Below are 24859 nucleotides of genomic sequence, written 5' to 3'. Positions count from 1 at the left end.
TTGGGTATATACCCAGCAATGGGATGGCTGGGTCATATGGTACTTCTAGTTCTAGATCCTTGAGGAATTGCCATACTGTTTTCCATAATGGTTGAACCAGTTTGCAATCCCACCAACAGTGTAAAAGTGTTCCTATTTCTCCACATCCTCTCCAGCACCTGTTGTTTCCTGACTTTTTAATGATTGCCATTCTAACTGGTGTGAGATGGTATCTCATTGTGGTTTTGATTTGCATTTCTCTGATGGCCATTGATGACGAGCATTTTTTCATGTGTCTGTTGGCTGTATGCATGTCTTCTTTTGAGAAATGTCTGTTCATATCCTTTGCCCACTTTTGGATGGGGTTGTTTGTTTTTTTCTTGTAAATTTGTTTGAGTTCTTTGTAGGTTCTGGATATTAGCCCTTTGTCAGATGAGTAGATTGCCGAAATTTTCTCCTATTCTGTAGGTTGCCTGTTCACTCTGATGGTAGTTTCTTTTGCTGTGCAGAAGCTCTTTAGTTTAATGAGATCCCATTTGTCAATTTTGGCTTTTGCTGCCGTTGCTTTTGGTGTTTTAGACATGAAGTCCTTGCCCATGCCTATGTCCTGAATGGTATTACCTAGGTTTTCTTCTAGGATTTTTATGGTTTTAGGTCTAACATTTAAGTCTCTAATCCATCTTGAATTAATTTTCATATAAGGAGTAAGGAAAGGATCCTTTTGTTAAATAGGGAATCCTTTCCCCATTTCTTGTTTTTCTCAGGTTTGTCAAAGATCAGATGGCTGTAGATGTGTGGTATTATTTCTGAGGGCTCTGTTCTGTTCCATTGGTCTATATCTCTGTTTTGGTACCAGTACCATGCTGTTTTGGTTACTGTAGCCTTGTAGTATAGTTTGAAGTCAGGTAGCGTGATGCCTCCAGCTTCGTTCTTTTGACTTAGGATTGTCTTGGCAATGCGGGCTCTTTTTTCGATCCATATGAACTTTAAAGCAGTTTTTTCCAATTCTGTGAAGAAAGTCATTGGTAGCTTGATGAGGACAGCATTGAATCTATAAATTACGTATTTCACGATATTGATTCTTCCTGTCCATGAGCATGGTATGTTCTTCCATTTCCTTGTGTCCTCTTTTATTTCACTGAGCAGTGGTTTGTAGTTCTCCTTGAAGAGGTCCTTTACATCCCTTGTAAGTTGGATTCCTAGGTATTTGATTCTCTTTGAAGCAATTGTGAATGGATGGAAGTTCATTCATGATTTGGCTCTCTGTTTGTCTGTTACTGGTGTATAAGAATGCTTGTGATTTTTGCATATTAATATTGTATCCTGATACATTGCTGAAGTTGCTTATCAGCTTAAGGAGATATTGGGCTGAGATGATGGGGTTTTCTAAATATACAATCATGTCATCTGCAAACAGGGACAATTTGACTTCTTCTTTTTCTAACTGAATACCCTTGATTTCTTTCTCTTGCCTGATTGCCCTAGCCAGAACTTCCAACACTATGTTGAATAGGAGTGGTGAGAGAGGGCATCCCTGTCTTGTGCCAGTTTTCAAAGGGAATGTTTCCAGTTTTTGCCCATTCAGTGTGATATTGGCAGTGGATTTGTCATAAATAGCTCTTATTATTTTGAGATACGTTCTATCAATACCCAGTTTATTGAGAGTTTTTAGCATGAAGGGCTGTTGAATTTTGTACAAGGCCTTTTCTGCATCTGTTAGGATAATCATGTGGGTTTTGTCTTTGGTTCTGTTTATATGCTGGATTGCGTTTATTGATTTGAATATGTCGAACCAGCCTTGCATCCCAGGGATGAAGCCCATTTGATCATGGTGGATAAGCTTTTTGATGTGCTGCTGGATTCGGTTTGCCAGTATTTTATTGAGGATTTTTGCATCGATGTTCATAAGGGATATTGGCTTAAAATTCTCTTTTTTTGTTGTGTCTCTGCCAGGCTTTGGTATCAGGATGATGTTGGCCTCATAAAATGAGTTAGGGAGGATTCCCTCTTTTTCTATTGATTGGAATAGTTTCAGAAGGAATGGTACCAGCTCCTCCTTGTACCTCTGGTAGAATTCAGCTGTGAATCCATCTGGTCCTGGACTTTTTTTGATTGGTAGGCTATTAATTATTGCCTCAATTTCAGAGCCTGCTATTGGTCTATTCAGGGATTCAACTTCTTCCTGTTTTAGTCTTGGGATAGTGTAAGTGTCCAGGAAATTATCCATTTCTTCTAGATTTTCTAGTTTATTTGCGTAGAGTTGTTTATAGTATTCTCTGATGGTAGTTTGTATTTCTGTGGGGTGGGTGGTGATATCCCCTTTATCATTTTTTATTGTGTCTATTTGATTCTTCTCTCTTTTCTTCTTTATTAGTCTTGCTAGCGGTCTATCAATTTTGTTGATCTTTTCAAAAAACCAACTCCTGGATTCATTGATTTTTTGGAGGGTGTTTTGTGTCTCTATCTCCTTCAGTTCTGCTCTGATCTTAGTTATTTCTTGCCTTCTGCTAGCTTTTGAATGTGTTTGCTCTTGCTTCTCTAGTTCTTTTAATTGTGATGTTAGAGTGTCAATTTTAGATCTTTCCAGCTTTCTCTTGTGGGCATTTAGTGCTATAAATTTCCCTCTCATAAAGCCTTTAATAGTGACAAAATAACAATAGATTAATAATTTAGTGAGCTGGTACCCAATGTATCAATGTATGTACATTCATTAGCATATTAATCTGCAAAACAAGTTGATGGAATGGTGACTTTCTTAATTTTTAGTCTCCGTTTCATATGACAGGTTATAGCATCCATCTTGTAAGTAGCAAACTCAAAATTTGAACACAAGTAGTATGACACCAGTGCCTGAGTTTTTTACATTGACAATGTGATATCTTCCCACTGAGAACATTTAAACTGTCTTCACACCTGTATTACTCCTCAAAGTTTCCTTTGTCTTAAACAATCCACTGGGAAAATAAAACTGTTATCCTTTAAAAATTGAGTAAAGTCTTTTTCTTCTGTGTTGCTTTTGTATTTGACAAAACCTAATTGTACACATTGTTATCCGCTCATTCATTCATTCGTGTATTCAGTAAAGACTTATTTTGGGCTTACTATGAGAATAATGCTTTGTTACTTCTGCCACTTTGAGGATTTCAGATTTTATTATTTCTATTTTTTACTAAAATGAAACTCCACAAGTGCTGATTAAGTGAACAGTTTCTATAAGAATGATTGATAAAAAGTGCTCAGAAGTGTGACTGTGGGCCTTCTACTTGGTACCAGGTGTGCCGACTGTTTTAGCTCATCAGATCTTCTTTCCTGGATAGTCCAATTCCTTTGCCTTATGGAAGACGTTTTTTCCCTTTTGCTTCTGGCTTGTTTTTCTGGTTGACTCCCTTCCCTCTCTATTGCTTTTTTTATACTGCCTTAGGTGTAGTAAAGTTTATATTATAAGTGCCAAAGGAAGTTCTTGTTGAATCATGAGTTTTCCTTGTGCAAAAAGGGAGAGTGAGTATTGTTATAACAGTAGGATCTATTCCTCACAAGGCCTCGTGTAAGAGCTAGAGAATTGGCAGCATTATACAGTCCATAGTGTGATATTCAATGTCATGAAGGAAAAAAATGGCCTTTCATGCATTTGGGGACCAGAAAACTGCATCAGGTTCATGGCAGAAACACTAGCCTCCAGACTGCCACTTAAGGATAAGCTCACTGTGAGAATATCAGCACTACTTGTTTGACAAGGTTTTTGTAGGAAAGTTTTCCATTCTTGCTGGTTTTTCTGGAGTCAGAATGTACCCTGCACTGTAGGAACACAACTACTTTCACAAAAGAAAGAGAAAGAGTATTGCAAAGTGGACAATTGTGATCCATTTTGTTTAGATTTGTTCAAAATGTATTGCACCACAGCAAGAAATGTATTATAAACTTTGTCTAACTTGTGCTTCCATACATAGAGAAAAATCCCTCCCCCAGTATAGCTTTTGTTGTTCCTTGTGGCCTGTGTATTTGTGTCTTCCGCTTATTTCCAACTGACAACAAATGTCTTAGAGTAGTGCTTCTCAACTTGACTGTTTGAAGAATTTCCTGGAGAATTTGTAAAAACAGATTACTTGACCCTCCCCACAGAGATTCTGATTTCATAGTTCTGAAGTGAGGCCTAAGAATTTGCATTTTGGCTGGGCACGGTGGCTCACGCCTGGAATCCCAGCACTTTGGGAGTCCGACGTGGGTGTATCATGAAGTCAGAAGTTCAAGACCAGCCTGGTCAATATGGTGAAACCTTGCTTCTACTAAAAATACAAAAATTAGATTGGTGTGGTGGTGTGCTCCTGTAGTCCCAGCTACTCAGGAGGCTGAGGCAGGAGAATCGCTGGAACCTGGGAGGCAGAGGTTGCGGTGAGTTGCGATTGCGCCATTGCACTCCAGCCTGGTGACAGAGCAAGACTTTGTCTCAAAAAATAAATAAATAAATAAATAATAAAATAAAAATTGCATTTCTTACCAGCTCCCAGATGATATTGATGTTGCTGGTCTTGGAATCACATATCAAATAACATTGCCTTGGAGTCACTGAAAATTTAGAATTGGAATGAATCCTATAGATCATAGACCAGAGATATGAAGTGATTTGTCAAAGGCCACACATCTACGCTATTTAAATATTATAGTGTTTTCCATTATGCAATTCAGATGTTTTTATAAATTGACCATCATCACTCCAGAATTAACAGAAGAGTTGCTCTCAGCATGGTTTCTTTGGCACATGTAAGTCATTTACAAGATAAAATCAAGATAAAGTAGACTTTTATCTAATTCACACTTATACATGTGATTTTGCCTTCTTACTGATTGTACAGAGAGGTTTAAAACAGTCTGTACAATCAGTAAAAAGATACAAATTGAGGAATTCATTTTCTTCACTTAACACTGTCTTCAATGTACATGGTGGTTATAACATCATCCAGAGATTTAAGTAAAAGTCTATTACACGTGACTATCTTGTTTCTTTTCTTCATCTTGCACAAAATGTTTAAAGCTAGTTCCAGCTACCTAATTATACTCCACTTTGGTGGAACAGGAAAGGCTTCCAACAGGAAAGTTTTCCATATACCTTAGACAAGTTGAAAAACTGGCAACATGTTCGATTTGCACAAAGCAATCATGGCTGAATAAAAATCACCTATAATTCCTATCTAGTAAATAATTCTGCTCTAGAGTAGGAAGAATGATATGTCCTTGGCACTCGGTCCTGGTGATGTATTTTATCATGTCTTACCTGGAAAGGTCTCTTAGCTGTGGCAGACATATATTTTTTGCCTCTTTCTTTTGACAATGTGTCTTCTTCTTTTTTCTTTTCCTTTTTTTTTTTTTTTTTGCCTGAGTCATGCAAGTTAAGTTTTCAAAACAATTTATATATATTTTTCTTCCTGAGATGATAAAAGCAAGTTTTTGACTACTGAACATTTTTTAAGGAAGACTACAGGGGGAAAAGCCTCACATAATAGTGAGAGATGCCAGAGGAAGGCCATGCCTTCTACAGATCCATGTATACTGCACTAATGGTGAATAAAGAAACCCAAGAAAGCTAATAAGAAGAGATAGAAAAAGAAGGAAGGGTTAATTTGTAAGCCTCCATGAGAAATAATCTAAAATATTGTTCAAACTTAAGAAAAATCTAATTAAAGGAAGAATAGGGGTATGATGACAGATGAAAGGAATTTTAAAGCAGGGAACACTGACATTTCAAGAGACAATTTACTGTCAAGAAGAATAATTTTGCCTGGCAGGTAATACTAAAACAGAGCAAAACACAGTGATATAATATCATTTTAGAGAAAGCATGTCAACACAAATATGGTAAGTCACAAAACTCTTGAGAGAGAGATAACCTGCTTGCCACTGGGAATGCAAGTTTGCCTGTCCATTGATATCACTAGATAGGAATGTTATGTTCACACTTTCTGGATAAGCATACATTAGTGTATCCATAGTTAGTACAATCTGCATTTATACTTCTTAAGAAACTGTACTGAAAAGAAGGAATTTAATTGTAACTCATGCATGTGCCACAAATAAAAATTCTGTGTTTAGTGAAACAAAACCCATGATTTGATGCATGGTTTAAGTACTCTAAATGGAATATAAAAGGGAGGTAAAATTGCACTTATAGAATGTAAGCTTAATGAAGACACATTTAAGAGAAGTGACAAGAGTTTGATTGCAAATTTAAATGTCTTGTTTTTGGACATACTGGGTGTATCAAGGCAGCATGACTTGCAATATGACTTGGGTGTATCAAGCAATATGATTTTTCTTGACTCAAGAAAAGTCAAATGCATTAAAGTTTTAGAAGAATCTGTGAAAACAACACTGAGAAAGCATTACTATCCATCCCTCCAGGTAGCTGCATAGATTAATATTTTTAAATCCTTCAGGAATGAGTATAGTGGGTATTTTTAATTCTATTTTTCTATTTCAGCACTCAGTGCAATAATTGTTTTCTAATTATTTTAATGAGTTCATGGTAATAGTAATAAGGTTCTTTAAAATGTAACACACAAAAATTAAAATAAAATGTTAAGATAAAATACACATCTATGAGTCCATAGTGATATAAATAATTGAATGATTAAATAAATGGAAGAGAATAAATCATTCTAACAGAAGAATTCCAAATAGTATACATAAATAATCTCCCCTCAAAGAGGTGAGCCTAATCCCACTATCTTAGTTCTCATGCTGCTAATAAAGATATACCTGGGACTGGGTAATTTATAAAGGATAAGAGGTTTAATGGACTCACAGTTCCACATGGCTGGGGAGGTCTCACAATCATGGTGGAAGGCGAAAGAGGAGAATGGCACATCTTACATGTCAACAGGAAAGGCAGCATGTGCAGGGGACCTCCCCTTTATAAAACCATCAGATCTCATGAGACTTATTCACTATCACCAGAACATCACGGGAAAGCTCCGCCCCAATGATTCAACCACTTCCCACCAGGTCCCTCCCACGGCACGTGGGAATCAGGGGAGTCACAACTCAAGATGAAATATCTGGGTGGGGACAGGGACAAACCACATCACCCACTTTTCTTGAGTATGGGCTGGGCACACTGACTTGCTTTCAAAGGAAAATAATAACTTTACATTGGAGAGGAGCTTGGCAAAAAACCTGTTGCCCAAGTGATCAAGGTTAGTATCACCATGATGTCATGTAGATATTACGTTACCCTGATACGATGCTGTGAAAAGGCACTTTACTTTCTGTGATAGTCTTACCAAAAGCTCTAACCCCAATCTAGTCATGAAAAAGAATTGTATAAATCTAAAGTGAGGAATAGTCTACAAAATATCAGATCAGTAATTTTCAAACTGTTGAAGTCATGCAAAATAAGACAAGACAGAGAAAGTTGGAAGGAGAGCATACGAAGGAGACATAATGATTAAATGTTATGCCAATGAAAGGTTTTAGTTAATGGGAAAAACAAGTTCTCTTTCTCTCTGATCTCTCCTTTTAGATACAAGCACATATTTTCCGTGCTCCAACACAAACACAGTCAACAGTACACTTATGATTTAATAGCCTATTAGAATAATGCAAATAATTTATATAAGAAAAAATTAAATATAACAAAAATTTGTAGTATCTATTACATGTATTGAAAGGTATAAAAGGCACAGAATGAATATTTTTCTTGTGCATAAAGGTATGTTATTCCTATCCAAATAAATGAGAAATGCAATGGAATAGTAATGGAAATATTATAGTTTTAAAAATTTTGGCAACTTAATTTTTAAAAATGTATATGGCAAAATAAAGAAGTAGATAAAGGGTGAAAAATAAGATTATTAAAGAAATTTCAAAGATAAAACATTTCCTTCCAGATGTCCAGAATTAAGAAATCTACATTGTTTAAAAGGAAAAGACAAATTTACAAATGCTAGTTGAATAAGATTGAGAAATGGAGCCATGCTTAGACAGAGTTGAAATACTTAGCAATTGCTATCATGAAATCAATGAGAATAATAGAATCTATTTATTATTATTATTATACTTTAAGTTCTAGGGTACATGTGTATAACATGCAGGTTTGTTACATATGTATACTTGTGCCATGTTGGTGTGCTGCACCAATCAACTCGTCAGTACCCATCAACTTGTCATTTACATCAGGTATAACTCCCAATGCAATCCCTCCCCCCTCCACCCTCCCCATGATAGGCCCCGGTGTGTGATGTTCCCCGAGTCCAAGTGATCTCATTGTTCAGTTCCCACCTATGAGTGAGAACATGCGGTGTTTGGTTTTCTGTTCTTGTGATAGTTTGCTGAGAATGATGGTTTCCAGCTGCATCCATGTCCCTACAAAGGACACAAACTCATCCTTTTTGATGGCTGCATAGTATTCCATGGTGTATATGTGCCACATTTTCTTAATCCAGTCTGTCACTGATGAACATTTGGGTTGATTCCAAGTCTTTGCTGTTGTGAATAGTGCCACAATAAACATACATGTGCATGTGTCTTTATAGCAGCATGATTTATAATCCTTTGGGTATATACCCAGTAATGGGATGGCTGGGTCATATGGTACATCTAGTTCCAGATCCTTGAGGAATCGCCATACTGCCCAAGGTTATTTATAGATTCAATGCCATCCCCATCAAGCTACCAATGAGTTTCTTCACAGAATTGGAAAAAACTGCTTTAAAGTTCATATGGAACCAAAAGAGAGCCCACATTGCCAAGACAATCCTAAGTCAAAAGAACAAAGCTGGAGGCACCATGCTACCTGACTTCAAACTATACTACAAGGCTACAGTAACCAAAACAGCACGGTACTGGTACCAAAACAGAGATATAGACCAATGGAACAGAACAGAGTCCTCAGAAATAATACCACACATCTACAGCCATCTGATCTTTGACAAACCTGAGAGAAACAAGAAATGGGGAAAGGATTCCCTATTTAATAAATGGTGCTGGGAAAATTGGCTAGCCATGAGTAGAAAGCTGAAACTGGATCCTTTCCTTACTCCTTATACAAAAATTAATTCAAGATGGATTAGAGACTTAAATGTTAGACCTAATGCCATAAAAACCGTAGAAGAAAACCTAGGTAGTACCATTCAGGACATAGGCATGGGCAAGGACTTCATGTCTAAAACACCAAAAGCAATGGCAGCAAAAGCCAAAATTGACAAATGGGATCTCATTAAACTAAAGAGCTTCTGCACAGCAAAAGAAACTACCATCAGAGTGTACAGGCAACCTAAAGAATGGGAGAAAATTTTTGGAATCTATTTTTAAATAAATAATTTTGAGGCAATTGATGTTCATACGGAAAAAATAAAATCTGATTATCTCACACGACATAAAAAATAAATTTTAGCTGTGCTAATGACATAAATGAACATAGCGAATCTTTAAATGTTTTAGAAGAAAAAAAAATCTTTATAATATAAGTAAAGGAATAAAACACTTAGGAAATATAAATGCAAAAATAATACGACTAAAATGTTTAAGTAAAGAATAATAAATTTTCTGCATTATATTCTTCAAACATGCATCTCCATGTTTACACCCAGAACATACGCAGAGCTACTAAAATAAGTGACACAGGAAACATGTATCAGGTACCAAAGGTCCAGGCTACATCGCCTCGACTTGACTTCAACTGTGTTTTGAAATCAGAGGGTTCCAGGAGCTCCGGGAAGTCAGGGAGCGGGAGCAGGCGCTTCCGAGCCTGTGGGGGTTTCCTGAACCCTGAGAACGCAAAGATGCCTCGTCCAGAGCCCCGACTGGCGACAGTACCTGCGCTGAGGAGCACTGGACTCCCGCTCCCTCCAACTTGGTAGGGGACGGGGCTCCCGCCTGCTCCTAACCCCTGGTAGCTCCCCACAGCCTCCACCAGGACTGCCCTGGTGCAGCTGGCTTCCTCACAATGGCCGCTCTAGATGGGCCCCTGCTGCCATCATAAACGTGTATTTGCACATATGCTTTTTCAAAACCACCTTGTTGCTCATGAATGTAAAAGTGCCTTCACTGCCGTGAATTCTAGATTGATTGCTTAGTCTTGTTTTCAACATTATTTACAACAGGAAGCCTACTGTTCTCGTTTACCTTTCATTCCTGTGAACTAGCTGTTTCTTCATGTACCCGGCTCTAGGTACCTCCTTGTCACTGCTCTTAGATCTTCATGAAACAATGCTTGCTTCCACATTCTTTTGTGCCAATCAAATCCTGTTTGTCATGTAAATTATCTCTTGAGGGTCCATTGATGTTTTCAGATGTTTACTCCATATCTGAGTCTTTAAAAACTCTTCCTTCTCTCATGGTTTGCTGCCCTTTGTAGTCTGTACTGTACAAAGTTGTGTTTATTATTTTTCTGTTATTTGTTACTTTATTTTGTTTGTTACCTCTTCAGAGTTTGTAAAGTCTTGGTGACAGGAAGCAGGCTTATACTTCTTTATAGACTTCATTGTACCTGACACAGTAGTTCTTAATAGATGTGTTTTTAAAATGCGTGCCGGTTCTCCAGTAAAACAGAGACATCTGTAATTGTGGAGGTTCCATTAGGCTCCTGAGTTATGATAATACCCGTTTCTATACAATTAACAATTCCCCAAATAATAAAGAACATACTCAAGAAGTTTGTATTTTAATGCAAGTCTCCATTTACTGATAGGACAATAAACCATGTTTGCCTCTCAGTAAGATATGATATGTTAGAAATCTCTTAGGCAAATAAGTATTCAATTCCAAGAACAAATATCTCCAGTACAAACAAATCATCCTTCCATTGATTTCAATATAAGTTAACGCAACTGCTCAAGGACGGCCTGTTGAGGGAAGAAGAGCTGCCAGAATTCAGCTAATCCATCATAATACTGGCTAAAGCCCCTAAATACATTCTACTGAAGGAAAAAAAAATGGCATTTCAGGAAGATTGCAGGCAAAGATTTCTTTCTATTTTATTTGAAATAATTTGTTTCACTTTTCACAGAGAAAACATAGTTCTCTTGCATGTATTTCGTATTGTAGCTGATTTTCTTCAAAAAATCCAAGTAGAAATTTGGACCTTTCTAGCTGTTGGTTGCAAAAATCTGTTTTTCAGGATCTGATGTTCGCGTGTTCGCAAATCCAGTGTCAGACCCTGGAAATTGTCCTACGTGGAATTATCTACATAATTCATAGTTCTCTTTTTATTTTCTGTGGTCCACTGAGTCTACTTTGAAATTAATGGAGGTTTGGAACTTGTATCAAGTGAGGCAGTTAAAACTAGTCCAGACACAATTCCCAGAGAAAATAGTCATCATTGAGTTTTTTTGAATATTGATAACTCAGTAACTTTGAGCTATCAGATGCTTCAGAAGAAAGAATCAAGGCAGTCTTGGTTTTGGATTTGTTTCCAGTTAGGTAAGTGAATTTAGTTTAATGATAAAATGAATAAATCCCAAACTGAAACTGCACTAACTGTTATTACCAGGGAAACAAAGTATCTTTATTGCCATTTGGTATTTGGCAGGGTGAACAACATCTTTGGTGAAGTCTTTCAACAAAGAGCCTCAGCAGATAGAGGAACAGATAACACAAACAAAATAAAACTAAATATGGGTGAAATAACCAACATAAGAAGTTTTAAGGTTACATTAGATATAGTAATATTACTTTTGATCTTATGTAAATGATAATTATTTCAAAATATTTTTCTTCAGTGGTAAAAGCATCATAATCTATATTTAGAGCTCAGTGACATTAATGAAGATATTATAATAACATATGTAAATAAAAACATGAAAAATTTAATGTTCACAAAATTGAGTCAGAGAAATATGTTATAAAACAAACATTTTTAAAGACTACTAAGTTTGTATTTCATGCTTTTATTTATGTAATTAATTTTCCCTTATTATATGTATTACAATAAATTTACACAAATGTTTTTGTAATGTGTGTCAAGGACACAAATGGACACACACAAACACAAATACAAATAAGAAATGGATTAGAATAGATTTCTGGATGTAGCTAAAAGAAACATACATGCGAAAGAATACCATTAAAATGCATTTGAAAGAATATCATTAAAAGGTATCTTGAAAAGATTTTAACAAATATTAATGATGTAGCAGTATTGTTAATGTCCATGTTATATAATCTCCTCTAAAATGTATAAGTTCCACTTACACACACACACACACACACACACACACTTCTTGCTACAACTCTTTTCCAATTCTGCATGTCTTTCTTCGCATTTGCGTCTTTATGTGGAATACCCTCCCCTCCCTTTTTTAAACAATTCTTCAGTGAACTAAAAGTGCTACTTATACTTTATAGAGTATTTTATATATCTTCTTCTCAAGGAAGCTTTGCACATTCTGCTCACCTCTAAGTCAAATTTAGATTCCTTCCTAGATCTTCACAGAGGACCCGTCCATAACTTCAGCAGGAGCTGATTGTTTTATTACTTTACTATCTCATCCACTAAACTAAATGTCTTGAGTAGGTCTTATATCTCTGTTCTCTTGCTGTTCAGCTCAGTCCTGGGGAAGAGGGTTTCATTCAATCAATAAATCTTTGTTAATTTCAGATTTAATTGAAGACTTCCTGTATTTATTCACTCTTCTCGTAAGGAAAATGACTTTTAAATGTTTTTTAATTAAACTGTGTAATTTATGTATACAATGAACTGATCTGAACAAACTCACATATAACCATTATTTTTTGTGTTAATCTCCATGAATATAATTACTTTATTTGCTATCTCCAGCTACCCTTTGAGAAAAAAGTGAGAACAAAAATGATGCATTGTTGAAAACTAGGTGCTATGAATATTTTATCCCAAAGCACACCTGCAACAGTTCTCTGAATTAAGTTTCATTGCAATCTGTCAGACAATTTGTATATCAACTAAACTTGTAAGCCCGCACACTATCTCTTCTAAAAGTCTTCCTTGAATGACTTGAACCAATTAATGGGTCATCTCTGAATTGTACAGCCTATACGATTTTTACCTTAACATATCATTTCATATTATCCATTGACTACAAATATATGAATATTATATCCTTATATGACTGTAATCTCCCTGAGGGCAGAGATAATGTACCAATAAATCTCTAATACTTCTTGTCATTACAAATTGGTATGCATGTGCTAATTTCAGTACTTTCAAAAGCTTTATTGAAAGAATGACAGTCTTTGCCTCACACTTACTCTTTGCTAAGATGTCTGCTAGGTATAAAAACAAACATGTAATCAAGCTTTAAAATGTATTAAGTGATAGATGCAGATTATTTTAATAGATGAATGTTATTCAAAACATAAAATCTTTCTTCATGGCATTTTGGAATCATTGTTCCATCCACACACAAGCACACACTTGTTTTGATTATCCATCATTCCTAGAATATATTGAACAAATAAACTAGTTACATGGTTTAACAATCCATATTAGTTTGCAAATGATCTCCACAGTCATTTTAAGCCATGCTTTGTTAATGGACTAAAATGTTGAATTTGATTAGAAGGGGGAATGTTTAACGATTCCTAGTTAATAATCAAATCTTGATCCTCTGACCTTTTATTCTTGTTTCTGAATTTTTTCCCTAGACACATTGACAGCTTTGAATGTGTTTCAGCACTCTACCGTGAATGATTATGCATGTCTCCAATCACAGGCATTCCTAGTTTTTCTGTTAAACTATATACACTTATTAAGCTCTAGCACTCACATTTTCCTACCAATATCAGCTATTTGGATGTCAATTGTGCCTGGTCTTTCACTGGTTGTGGAAAAGGTAAGGTTCAGGTAGTTTGTAAATCTCCTCTTGAAATTTGTTTTTGAGCTCTTTGAATCCTGATGCAGGCTCGTCCCCTGTGTTAATGACCATTAATTTTTCATCAACCTGTCCAATTTTGCTGTAATATTTCTTCAAGAAATAATATACTTCAGACTTATGTATTATTTTATATTATTTTCTAATATTTCTTAAGAAATAGTCACATTTTGATATTGAGGAATTCAACATTATGTAGGTTAGTAATTTAATTATTTTTGACAATCGTATCACTTTGTTTTATCTTAGAGGCTAGTACAAATGAAAACATTAAATCTAATAAATGTAACCATGTAAATTTGCTATATGAATATAGATTTGAGATGTATGGTTATGAAAATTTCTCATAAAGCACTTTGTAAATATAAGGACAAATTCTAACTAATAATTATGCGTGGACTCACAATTAGTAATATTTTGCAAAGAGAGAACAAGTGTACAATATCGAAAATTCAAATTTTACTTATGTTTACTGAAAAGAATTGTATCTCATTAATATTTATATATCTCTGACATATAAAAGAGGATCTAGATTGTGATACCTTACAAAACAACTAAATACATGTTCTTCAAAGTTCTGATATTTGATGTGTTAAATTTCTAATTACATGTATAGAATGTATACTTAATTTATTACTACATGTACATGATATTTTAGGAAATGACATATATGAATAAAATGAATACACTTCAAATGCATTAGATCTAAGGGCTAGACTTTGGACCAATTAAAATATGAGTGAAACATGAATAAAGATATTCTCTGCATTTGTTTTCTATGTCCCAGTTTAATGTAAGTCATGGTAAAGAAATGAGTCGGGTGAGAAAGTATCGACAGCATTTAGAAATATGGATTCTAAGAATGCCCCCTTCATTTCCTCCACCATAGCTTCTGTATGCAGAAATAAAAATAATACTAAGGAAATAGAAAGAAGCTATACTCAAAGGACTATGGCAATACGATTTCTACTGGAGCTTCCTTATTTTCCTGTTACTTCCTCTGGTCCATGTCAATTTCACTAACAATCTTTCCAAGAAAGACCAGGTTTCTATTCCAATAAAGAGCACCTAATTTTTTTCAAGAGCTGAGTCTTCTGTACTATCTTTGCAATATCATTTATTACTTGTGTGACTCTAAGTCACTTGCATATTGAACTTCATTTTTGTCACCTATAAAATAGGATAATAATACTGTTTTGACAGATCTCACCATGTGCCTGTATCTCACTGCATCCTGTGCAGATCTCTATCAGTATATTTAGCATTTTATAGTAGATCAAAATAATCTGCTTCTGTATCTATCTCTCACACTATATGCAAGGGCAGACACCATAATTTACTTAAAAAAAAAACTGTAATATTTAGCTTAGTACAATGTATCTGACATCATGATCACTCAATAGATATTGGTTTAACTGAATGAATCTATTGTTAAAAATAGACAATGCATGTAAAAATAATTTTGCACAGCAAGTTTAGATTATCTCTCTTCTTATCTCTTATTCTTTTTTAAAATTAGAACTACTTGAACAAAAATATTTTATTTTAAAGACATGAAGATTTATCATGAGATAAACTAGCTACGTGAGGAATTGTAGCAATGAAAAAATGTTTAATCTAATTATGCAGCATTTAAAACATATCTCAGAGATTCCTCAGCCATGGGATCTATTTGACAAAGAATCTTCACATGACATTTGTTCAATTAATGTCTTGAACGAATAAGTTAATGAAGAAATTAAGGAATACTCCTGCTTAATCCATCTCACTATCTCTTTACTGCAATCACAAAAGGTCTATTTTTCTTTTACATTGTCTCTTGCTTTAGCCCATAATTCAGCCTTGTTTTTTTTTCTCATATACTTTATGAGCCAGGAGCCTCCTTTTGCCTATTTTACCTATTGCTATCCACAGTTTGAATAGAATTATTTCAACCCATGTTACAATTTAAACATCTAACTATATGTTTCCTTTTTATAAAGAGGATGTCAGATTGTCTTCCCGTACCTAATTTGAAACCGAGTTTTTCTCATCAGTTTTTTAACTTGGGCCATAAACACACTCTACTTCCAAGGTTAAGAATCTCCTACCCATTCTTGAAATACCCCCTGGTTCCCATTTGCTGATTAGCATCTTCCACCCCACTTACTCCTGTGTAGCATATACACCTGACAGCAATAACTTAAGCTTACTCTGCGAGATCCTGGGGTCTAAGAATGTGTATTTTAAGTCCCAAGTTATAGAATCCAGCAGTGGCCAACCCAGAGATTCACTCCTTATCTATGAAGAACATCTGAACCTCTGACCCATTGCTTGAAACATGGGCCATGCAGGAGATAGCGGCTCATTGTTTGGGTTAGATGGAGGTTGCTGGGTGAAGGGAGCTAAGTGAAAATTCTATATAAACTCCATGCTTTTCACAAACAGTAGTGGTTCTGCTGTCCAGCCTGCTGCTACTGGACTGTCCCCGCATGTAAGTACCCCCAAAACACCATACGTCTTGTTGGCTGTCTCCAAGTCTCTTCTTTGGCCTCTCAGACATGGTGCTATCCCTATTAGAGTCAAAAGGAGTCTGGCATGACAAGTCCTAATTAGGCACACCTTAGAAATTATAAGTCATCAAGAAATGTAGATTCCCAACAGCCTCTCAAAAACTCAAACACCTAGTGATGATTTATAATTAACAGAAAATATATGCATCTGAAATACATTAATTTTGTAGGTTGCTTGTAAAGGATCGGAATACTATTGATTGTTACAATAGTCTAGTCTTAAGAAGTTTCCATAACCAAGAAATTTCTCCATTTCTCAAACAGGAGGACTCTCTAGTCAAGGAAGTCTCTATTATTCTCCAGTTCTACTTCCTAGGTATCTTCACCATAAACCTCTTCACTGTCTTTTTTTTTTGTTTTTTTGTTTGTTTGTTTGTTTTTTGTTTTTTGAGGTGGAGTCTCGCTCTGTCGCCCAGGCTGGAGTGCAGTGGCCGGATCTCAGCTCACTGCAAGCTCCGCCTCCCATGTTCACGCCATTCTCCTGCCTCAGCCTCCCGGGTAGCTGGGACTACAGGCGCCCGCCACCTCGCCCGGCTAGTTTTTTTGTATTTCTTAGTAGAGACGGGGTTTCACCGTGTTAGCCAGGATGGTCTCGATCTCCTGACCTCGTGATCCGCCCGTCTCGGCCTCCCAATTCACTGTCTTAAATTGTCCTTGAATGCTTCAGATGAACTAGGCAAAAGTGGCTCCCTTTCTTTCCAGCATTGCCTCCATCATCGCTTTCCTCTTTCTGTGTCTGCTGCCAGCTTATCTGTTTCCTTTTTTTTCTTTAACCATTTTATTACAGTATGTTCAATACACAAAAACCTGTGGCTATTTAACAAATACAACATGATGCTTTTCTATTTCTTATTTTTCATTTTACTCAGCTTTCACAGAAGATGGGAACATTTTCTTTAGTAGAAGTTGTGGGACAGAGCTTAGTTAATCCACTCTCTAATTTCCTATGTAAAGTATATTCTACATTTATCATGAGATATGCTATCTATGGAATATGTCCACTCAGTTTTCAAGTATATTTTCAAAGCTATTTACAGAACATACTCATATGACACTAAAGAGAGACCGTCAAGCATGGAGCAGAATCACAGATGCTGTATTCAAACACCAGAATTTCTTATCCTAGGTTTTAACCACACATTGTGAATTTTTCAAAATTTAACTATATTAGCATCTATTATGAAAATATACTGATGATTCTTATTAATTTAGATTAGTTGAAGAAAAACACAAGACAACCTGTTGAATTTCTCAACTTGTTAACAAATACAAGATCATTTCAACAAAGAAATCTTTTATTTTTTTCCCTTTGGAAAGTGGATACATATTAGTCAAATTAAAACAGCTGATAAGAGAACAAAAATCAAAGAAAGACTGGAATTTTTCATTATTTTTATGTCTCTTAGGCTTTTATGGAAACCACACTTCTTTGTCTTGTAGTTAAAATGTAGATGACTGGAAGCATACAGACAACTGGACGTGGAATCAGAAAGCAGAGATGTGTGCCTAAGTTTTACCACCGCCAGTGGTGTTAAGACTGTGATTCCACTCAGTCCTCCTCTAAATGCACCCGCATCTGGGGTGGGGAGTTTGTAGAAATCCAAGAACTTCTTATTTGTAACTGCTTGTGCCTTTCTGTCTCCGCCTCAGCACTCTGGTGCCTCTAGAGCTTGCTAAACACATGAGAAAGGTAGCCCAGTGGAAGCTGGGATTGAACACTCCCAGAGCAACTGTTATCTAATAAGGAATGGAAAATGGTGTTAAGGTTAATATATCACCTTTCTTGTCCTTCTTACTCAGTTGGACAATGCTGAGGTGTATGCCTCCAATTCTGCAGGCTGTCTCCAGGGAGTCTGAGTCCTACTGCAGTAGATCATACATTCATGAACACTTAGTTGTATATTTTTGCTTTGTTGATTCATGCATCATGCTTCTCACTTGTGCTTCTTGAAACAACTCCCAAATATATTACCAACACCCAAATTCTTATTTTAGGGCATATTTTGAAAAGATACTGAATGAAAAATTACCCTTGAGTGAAATGTTTTAGCATATTCTAAACTACAGTTTGAACACTTACAATATTTATTTAATGGGATATTAAATAGAACTGTTCCTGCCTTACTGTCTCAAGATAGGAATCAATGGTAATGACAAGCATAGCTAATACACATAATTTAAAGGAAGCTGGCAACATTCAGGAGTATGTTTTTATTCCTATGACTTAATATCAACAAACACCAAACCTCCCACCACCAACCTACACATGCCTACCTGGGTCTATATGAGAAATTCCCCAGCATAGGGAGGAGAAGTAAATAATTATCTTATACTTGGCTCTATGGGGAGTGCAAGATTGTGATTAGAGATATTTCCCCTTATTCCACATAGGGAAGGGAAAGGGGAAGTTTGCACTTGCTTACCAAGACAAATGTGCCTAAAAAAATTATTTGCTGAAATAGTCTTAACTAAAAGAATGAGAATATAATAGTCCATTCCTCAATTGGATATGTTTTTAAAAGAGTGAACTTCTTGGTCTTACCTTGTGCTTACCAAAGAGCCAAAAAGAGAAGTGAACAGAGAATGGAAGCAGGGCAACATGCAAACTCATCATAAGAGCAGCCATAAAAAAGAATAAGTTCATGTCCTCTGCAGGGACATGGATGGGACATGCAGGGACACTGGGGCCTGTCAGGGGTTGGGGGCAAGGGGAGGGAGAGCATTATGACAAATACCTATACATGTAGGACTTAAAACCTAGATGACGGGTTGATGGGTGCAGCAAACCACCATGGCACATGTATACCTATGTAACAAACCTGCACATTCTGCATATGCATCCCAGAACTTAAAGTAAAATGAAAAAGAAAGAAAAAAAAAGAATGTGCTTATGTGTGAATGCCTCCTATGTGTGATTTTTTCCTATGGATACTGTGCCACATAGTTGTGTTTGAAACACGTCTGCAAGAACTGAACTAGGTATTTGCCTTACAGGTAGCTGGGAGAAAAGAGATAAAAATAACGAAAAACAACCCAAACTTTAGTCAAAAAGTTAGGAAAATATAAAATTCAACTGAGAAGTATTATTTTTATATGACTGTTGAGGAGGAAAAGATTGCACAGGGAATCCAGGTTAACAGTTGAGAATTGCAGCCTATAGCTGTAGAGTGCCTGGAAGACCCACACTAGCATTCACAGGCATTCCCCTAAATACAAGTGACTCAATGGAAAATGGACAGAGGCATTTAAGCTATTTCCTAGAGAAAACATGGGAATCAACATTGGTAAAGATGTGCAGACTCAGTAATAATCAGGTAAATATAAATTAATTCAACATTCTGTTGCTATTTTTTGCCTATCAGGTAAGAAAATATTTAGGAGTGTGATACTACTTCTTGTTCTTTCAGTAAGTGGAGACATCTCTCATACACTTTTTTGTTCGGTTATTAGCTTGTATCTTTGCATATTTATTTGCATTTATAGCATAAGACAGTGTAAAGATGTTTGCTTATAAAAGTTTTTGCTCTGGGTATTTTATTACTGTTTAAAAAATCAATTAATATTTAAAATTTTCTAATAAAATAGTAAAGCTTGCTTCGTCTCATCATCAACACCAATTTGCATTGCCAGAGGTATCCACTTTTATCTCTGTTTATGTTTCTTATTTACCTTTGAATTGTTATTGTTAGAATTATATTATTTTATATTGATTTGTTAGTTTTATGTATTACCTACTGTCTTTCTGTCAATAGACAAAAGATAGGGATTAGCTTTCTTATTCCATCTGCATTAAAATTCTAGCTGGGCATGATGGCTCAAGCCTGTCATCCCAGCGCTTTGGGAGGCCAAGGCGGGCACCTCACTTGAGTTCAGGAGTTCAAGACCAGCCCGGCCAATGTGGTAAAGCCCTGTCTCTACTAAAAATACATTAGCTGGGCATGGTGGCGGGCCCCTGTAATCCCAGCTACTTGGGAGACTGAGGCAGGACAATAGCTTGATCCCAGGACGCAGAGGTTGCAGTGAGCAGAGATCGCGCCATTGCACCCCAGCCTGGGCAATAAGAGTGAAACTCCATCTTGAAAAAAAAACATTCTTTTCTCTCCCATAATTATTTATATCATAATTTGTTATTGAATCAATAGCCCATATTCACAACCTAATAGTATATAAATCTTTCTTTCTATGTTCTTATCACCTACCATTAGTTATACCCAAACATCCTAATAAATCAGTCATCAATCCATCGGTACTCTACAAAACCTCAAATGTTTCAGGTTACCTACTAGAGCTTTCTTTCTTTTCTTATAGCTCTTTCTTTTCAAACCCTCCATTTAATTTGAATTGGTGATTCTCTGATGTCAAGTTTTGGTGTTAAGATGACTCTTCAGTTTTATTTTGATTGGGTTTCCATTTTCCTGCATCTCATATATACTTTTTAAGTATCGGTCATGTTTGGGAAGTAAATATTTTCAGGCTTTATGCCTAAAGCAGTTTTTTTATTTGTTTGATAGTTTATTTTAACCCACACATTTGTTGATAGTTTAAGTTATATGAAATTCTAGGATACAAATGCTTTGCCTTAAATTTTTGAAGCCATTTCTTCATTGCCTTTTAGGTTCTGGAGTTGCCTTTAATAAATGTGCTGCTATTCTGAGTCCTAACAAGTCTCAACACTTTTCTAAACGTCCTGTGCTTGTTTGCTTGTTTTAACTCAGTGCCTTATAACAACAATTTATTGCTATTCTTCATGACTGTATGGGTTGACTGAACTAACCTGTGATCCTTCATGATAATGCAGCAGTGGTTGGATATAGGTCATCTAAAAGTGGGACTGGTCGGGCTGTCCACGATGGCCCATTCTCATGGGTTGCAGTTCATGCTGGCTATTACCAGTTGAGGTACCAGATGGGGCCGTCCCTGAGTGCCTACATGTGTTGTGGCCTTTCCTTGTGCCATGACATTTCATTGCATGGAAACTATTTGTGGAAGAAGTGTCCTAAGGCAGAAACTAGAGAGCTTCTTATGGCCCAACCATGTAAATTTCTCTGCATCATTTTTGCCACATTCTATTTCTTATAGGACTAGTCCAAATTAAAGGAGGGATAGTGATTAGACAAGGAAGCAAGTACTTGGAAGTATGGCTTATTGCAGGGCCATCTTTAGAAATTGACCACTGCTTCTGTTATTCCGAAATTTGTCAGCGATCTACATTACTGGGTGTTTGTGTGTGTGCATGTGTTGCTTTTTATAATATAGAAAATCATGTCCTTATTTCTAGGAAACATTTACATTAAAAACATTTTTCTTTCATTTCATTTTTTATTAATTTTTTCAAAAAGTTTGTATTAGTTGAATAATAGGATTGTTAGAATATTCCTTATTTATCTTTTCTATTTCCTCGTACCCTTTTGTTGCTCTCCTCTGCTTGCCTGGAGATTCTCTAAATTATTTTTTGATATTTCTCGTAAATTTTTCTTTCTTTTTGCTATCACACACAGAAACACACACACGCTTCACATCCTGATTCTTTTTCTTTGGTCTTATTACATAGTACTCTCTAACTTTAAAAAAAAATTCTTGCAAGTCTTTGAAATATTAATTACAATTGATTTGATTTTTGTATTATTTTCTGTGTTTTGTTTCTTCTAAATTCCCTCTCTCTATTAATTTTACCTTTCTTTTCATCATGAAGATTTTCCTTAAATGGTGTGATACTGTATTTAGTATTCATTCATACTTAAGAAAAAAGTAGTGGCATGCTCCTATAGTCCCAGCTACTTGGGAGGCTGAGACAGGAGGATCATTTGAGCCGAGAGGTGGAGGTTGTAGTGAGCAGAGATCACGCAATTGCAGTCCAGCCTGGGAGATGGGAGTAAAACCATGTCAAAAGGAAAGAAAAGGAAACAAGGGAAGGGAAGGGGAGGGAAGGGAAGGAAAAGACAAGAAAGGGGGTACTAAAAATGGTTTGGAAACTCAGTGAACATAGGCAAAGTTGTCTCCTGTATTTCAGTGGTGTGCTGGCTGTGAATATTATATTCCACTGGTAGCAACACAAAATTGTAGTATCTATAGATGGGTTCTTTCTCTGGGATATTTTTGGGTTCTCAAATAAGTAATCTGTATTGTTCTGGGATGCCTGTTCCAAATGCAGAATGAGACAGGGGCTGCTGTTTCCACCTTTCAGGTTGGTGATTTTCACTAAATCCAACATTTTTGACTCCATCTTTTTTTTTTTTTCTTTTTTTTTTTTTTTTTATTATTATTATACTTTAAGTTGTAGGGTACATGTGCATAACGTGCAGGTTTGTTACATATGTATACTTGTGCCATGTTGGTGTGCTGCACCCATCAACTCGTCATTTACATCAGGTGTAACTCCCAATGCAATCCCTCCCCCCTCCACCCTCCCCATGATAGGCCCCGGTGTGTGATGTTCCCCTTCCTGAGTCCAAGTGATCCCATTGTTCAGTTCCCACCTATGAGTGAGAACATGCGGTGTTTGGTTTTCTGTTCTTGTGATAGTTTGCTAAGAATGATGGTTTCCAGCTGCATCCATGTCCCTACAAAGGACACAAACTCATCCTTTTTGATGGCTGCATAGTATTCCATGGTGTATATGTGCCACATTTTCTTAATCCAATCTGTCACTGATGGACATTTGGGTTGATTCCAAGTCTTTGCTATTGTGAATAGTGCCGCAATAAACATACGTGTGCATGTGTCTTTATAGCAGCATGATTTATAATCCTTTGGGTATATACCCAGTAATGGGATGGCTGGGTCATATGGTACATCTAGTTCTAGATCCTTGAGGAATCGCCATACTGTTTTCCATAATGGTTGAACTAGTTTACAATTCCACCAACAGTGTAAAAGTGTTCCTATTTCTCCACATCCTCTCCAGCACCTGTTGTTTCCTGACTTTTTAATGATCGCCACTCTGCTGCCCAGGCTAAAGTGCAGTGGCACAATCTTGGCTTACTGTAACTCTGCCTCCTGGGTTCAAGCAATTCTCCTACCTCAGCCTCCTGAGTATTGGGGTTATAGGCATGTGCCACCACACCTGGCTAATTTTCATATTTTTTGTAAAGATGAGAGTTCACCATATTGCCTAGGCTGGTCTTGAACTCCTGACCTCAAGTGATCTGCCTGCCTCAGCCTCCCAAAGTTGAAATTTTCTTTTAATTGAATAAAGTAAACAAACAAATAAACTTGGCTTGAAAATACCTCTTTTAGAATGTTCCTGTACTTGAGATTTTTTGTTTTTAGTTTATCAAGATTGATTAGTAATGTGGTTTGACTGTGTCCCCACACAAATCTCGTCTTGAATTGTAACTACCACAGTTCCCACATGTCATAGGAGGAACCCCAAGGGAGGTGATTGAATTATGATGGTGGGTCTTTCCTGTGCTGTTCTCATGACAGTGAATGAGTCTTACAAGATCTGATGGTTTTAAAAAGAGGAGATCCCCTTCACAAGCTCTCTCTCTCTGTGTCTGCTGCCATCCAAGTAAGATGTGACTTGCTCCTCCTTGCCTTCCACCATGATTGTGAGGCCTCCCCAGTCATGTGGAACAGTAAGTCCATTAAACCTCTTTGTTTTGTAAATTGCCCAGTCTCGGGCATGTCTTTATCAGCAGTGTGAAAACAGACTGATGTAGTTAGCTTTAATGATCTGGTGATAGTTTTCTTAGAATTATAAGAATAATTAACAATTATTATTCCATACATACTTGATAATATGATTAGAAAGAAAATTAATTGTTCCAATTTAGTTCCTACTGGGCAGACATTTTTATATAACAATGTCTTTTGATTAGTCAGATAAAAGTACATTGGATGCTAGGTTAGTTCCATTCAGGAGTTCAGAGATTGAAGTGAAATTGTCACATTGACTCTTAAGTTCTCCATTTAGTGAATGAAGAGGGTATCTTTTATGTCATTACTAGTTTACAACTTTTGGACTCTTCTTGATGTATCACATAAAGAAAAACATAAGAAGTAAATTAATGGCAACCATTATAGCTTTATGATACATGTACAATTTCCCCCTTCCCCTCTTTTGTTTTTGGACTTAGGAGAATTATATTCCCATCAATAGATCTTTTGGTTCGTTATATATAGAATTAGAATACACCTTTAATTCTACCAATTCATTTGGTAAAATAATCTTTCCACATAACTTCTGTGAACTCCAAAAATCTGAGACAGGTCTCAGTTAATTTAGAAAGTTTATTTTGCCAAGGTTGAGGAGGCATGACTGTGACACAACCTCAAGAGGTTCTGACAACGTGTGCCCAAGGTGGTCAGAGCACAGTTTGGTTTTATACATTTTAGGGAGATGTGAGGCATCAATCAACATATGTAAAATGAACATTGGTTCAGTCCAGAATGGTGGGACAACTCGATGTGAAGGTGGAACAACTCAAAGTGAGCAGGAGGCTTCCAGGTCGTAGGTAGATAAGAGACAAGTGGTTGCATTTTTTTTCA

Source organism: Theropithecus gelada, chromosome 7b (genome assembly GCF_003255815.1).
Source record: "Theropithecus gelada isolate Dixy chromosome 7b, Tgel_1.0, whole genome shotgun sequence".
Lineage (NCBI taxonomy): Eukaryota > Metazoa > Chordata > Mammalia > Primates > Cercopithecidae > Theropithecus > Theropithecus gelada.
The sequence above is the reverse complement of the archived record's forward strand: the minus strand, read 5'-3'. Positions refer to the sequence as shown.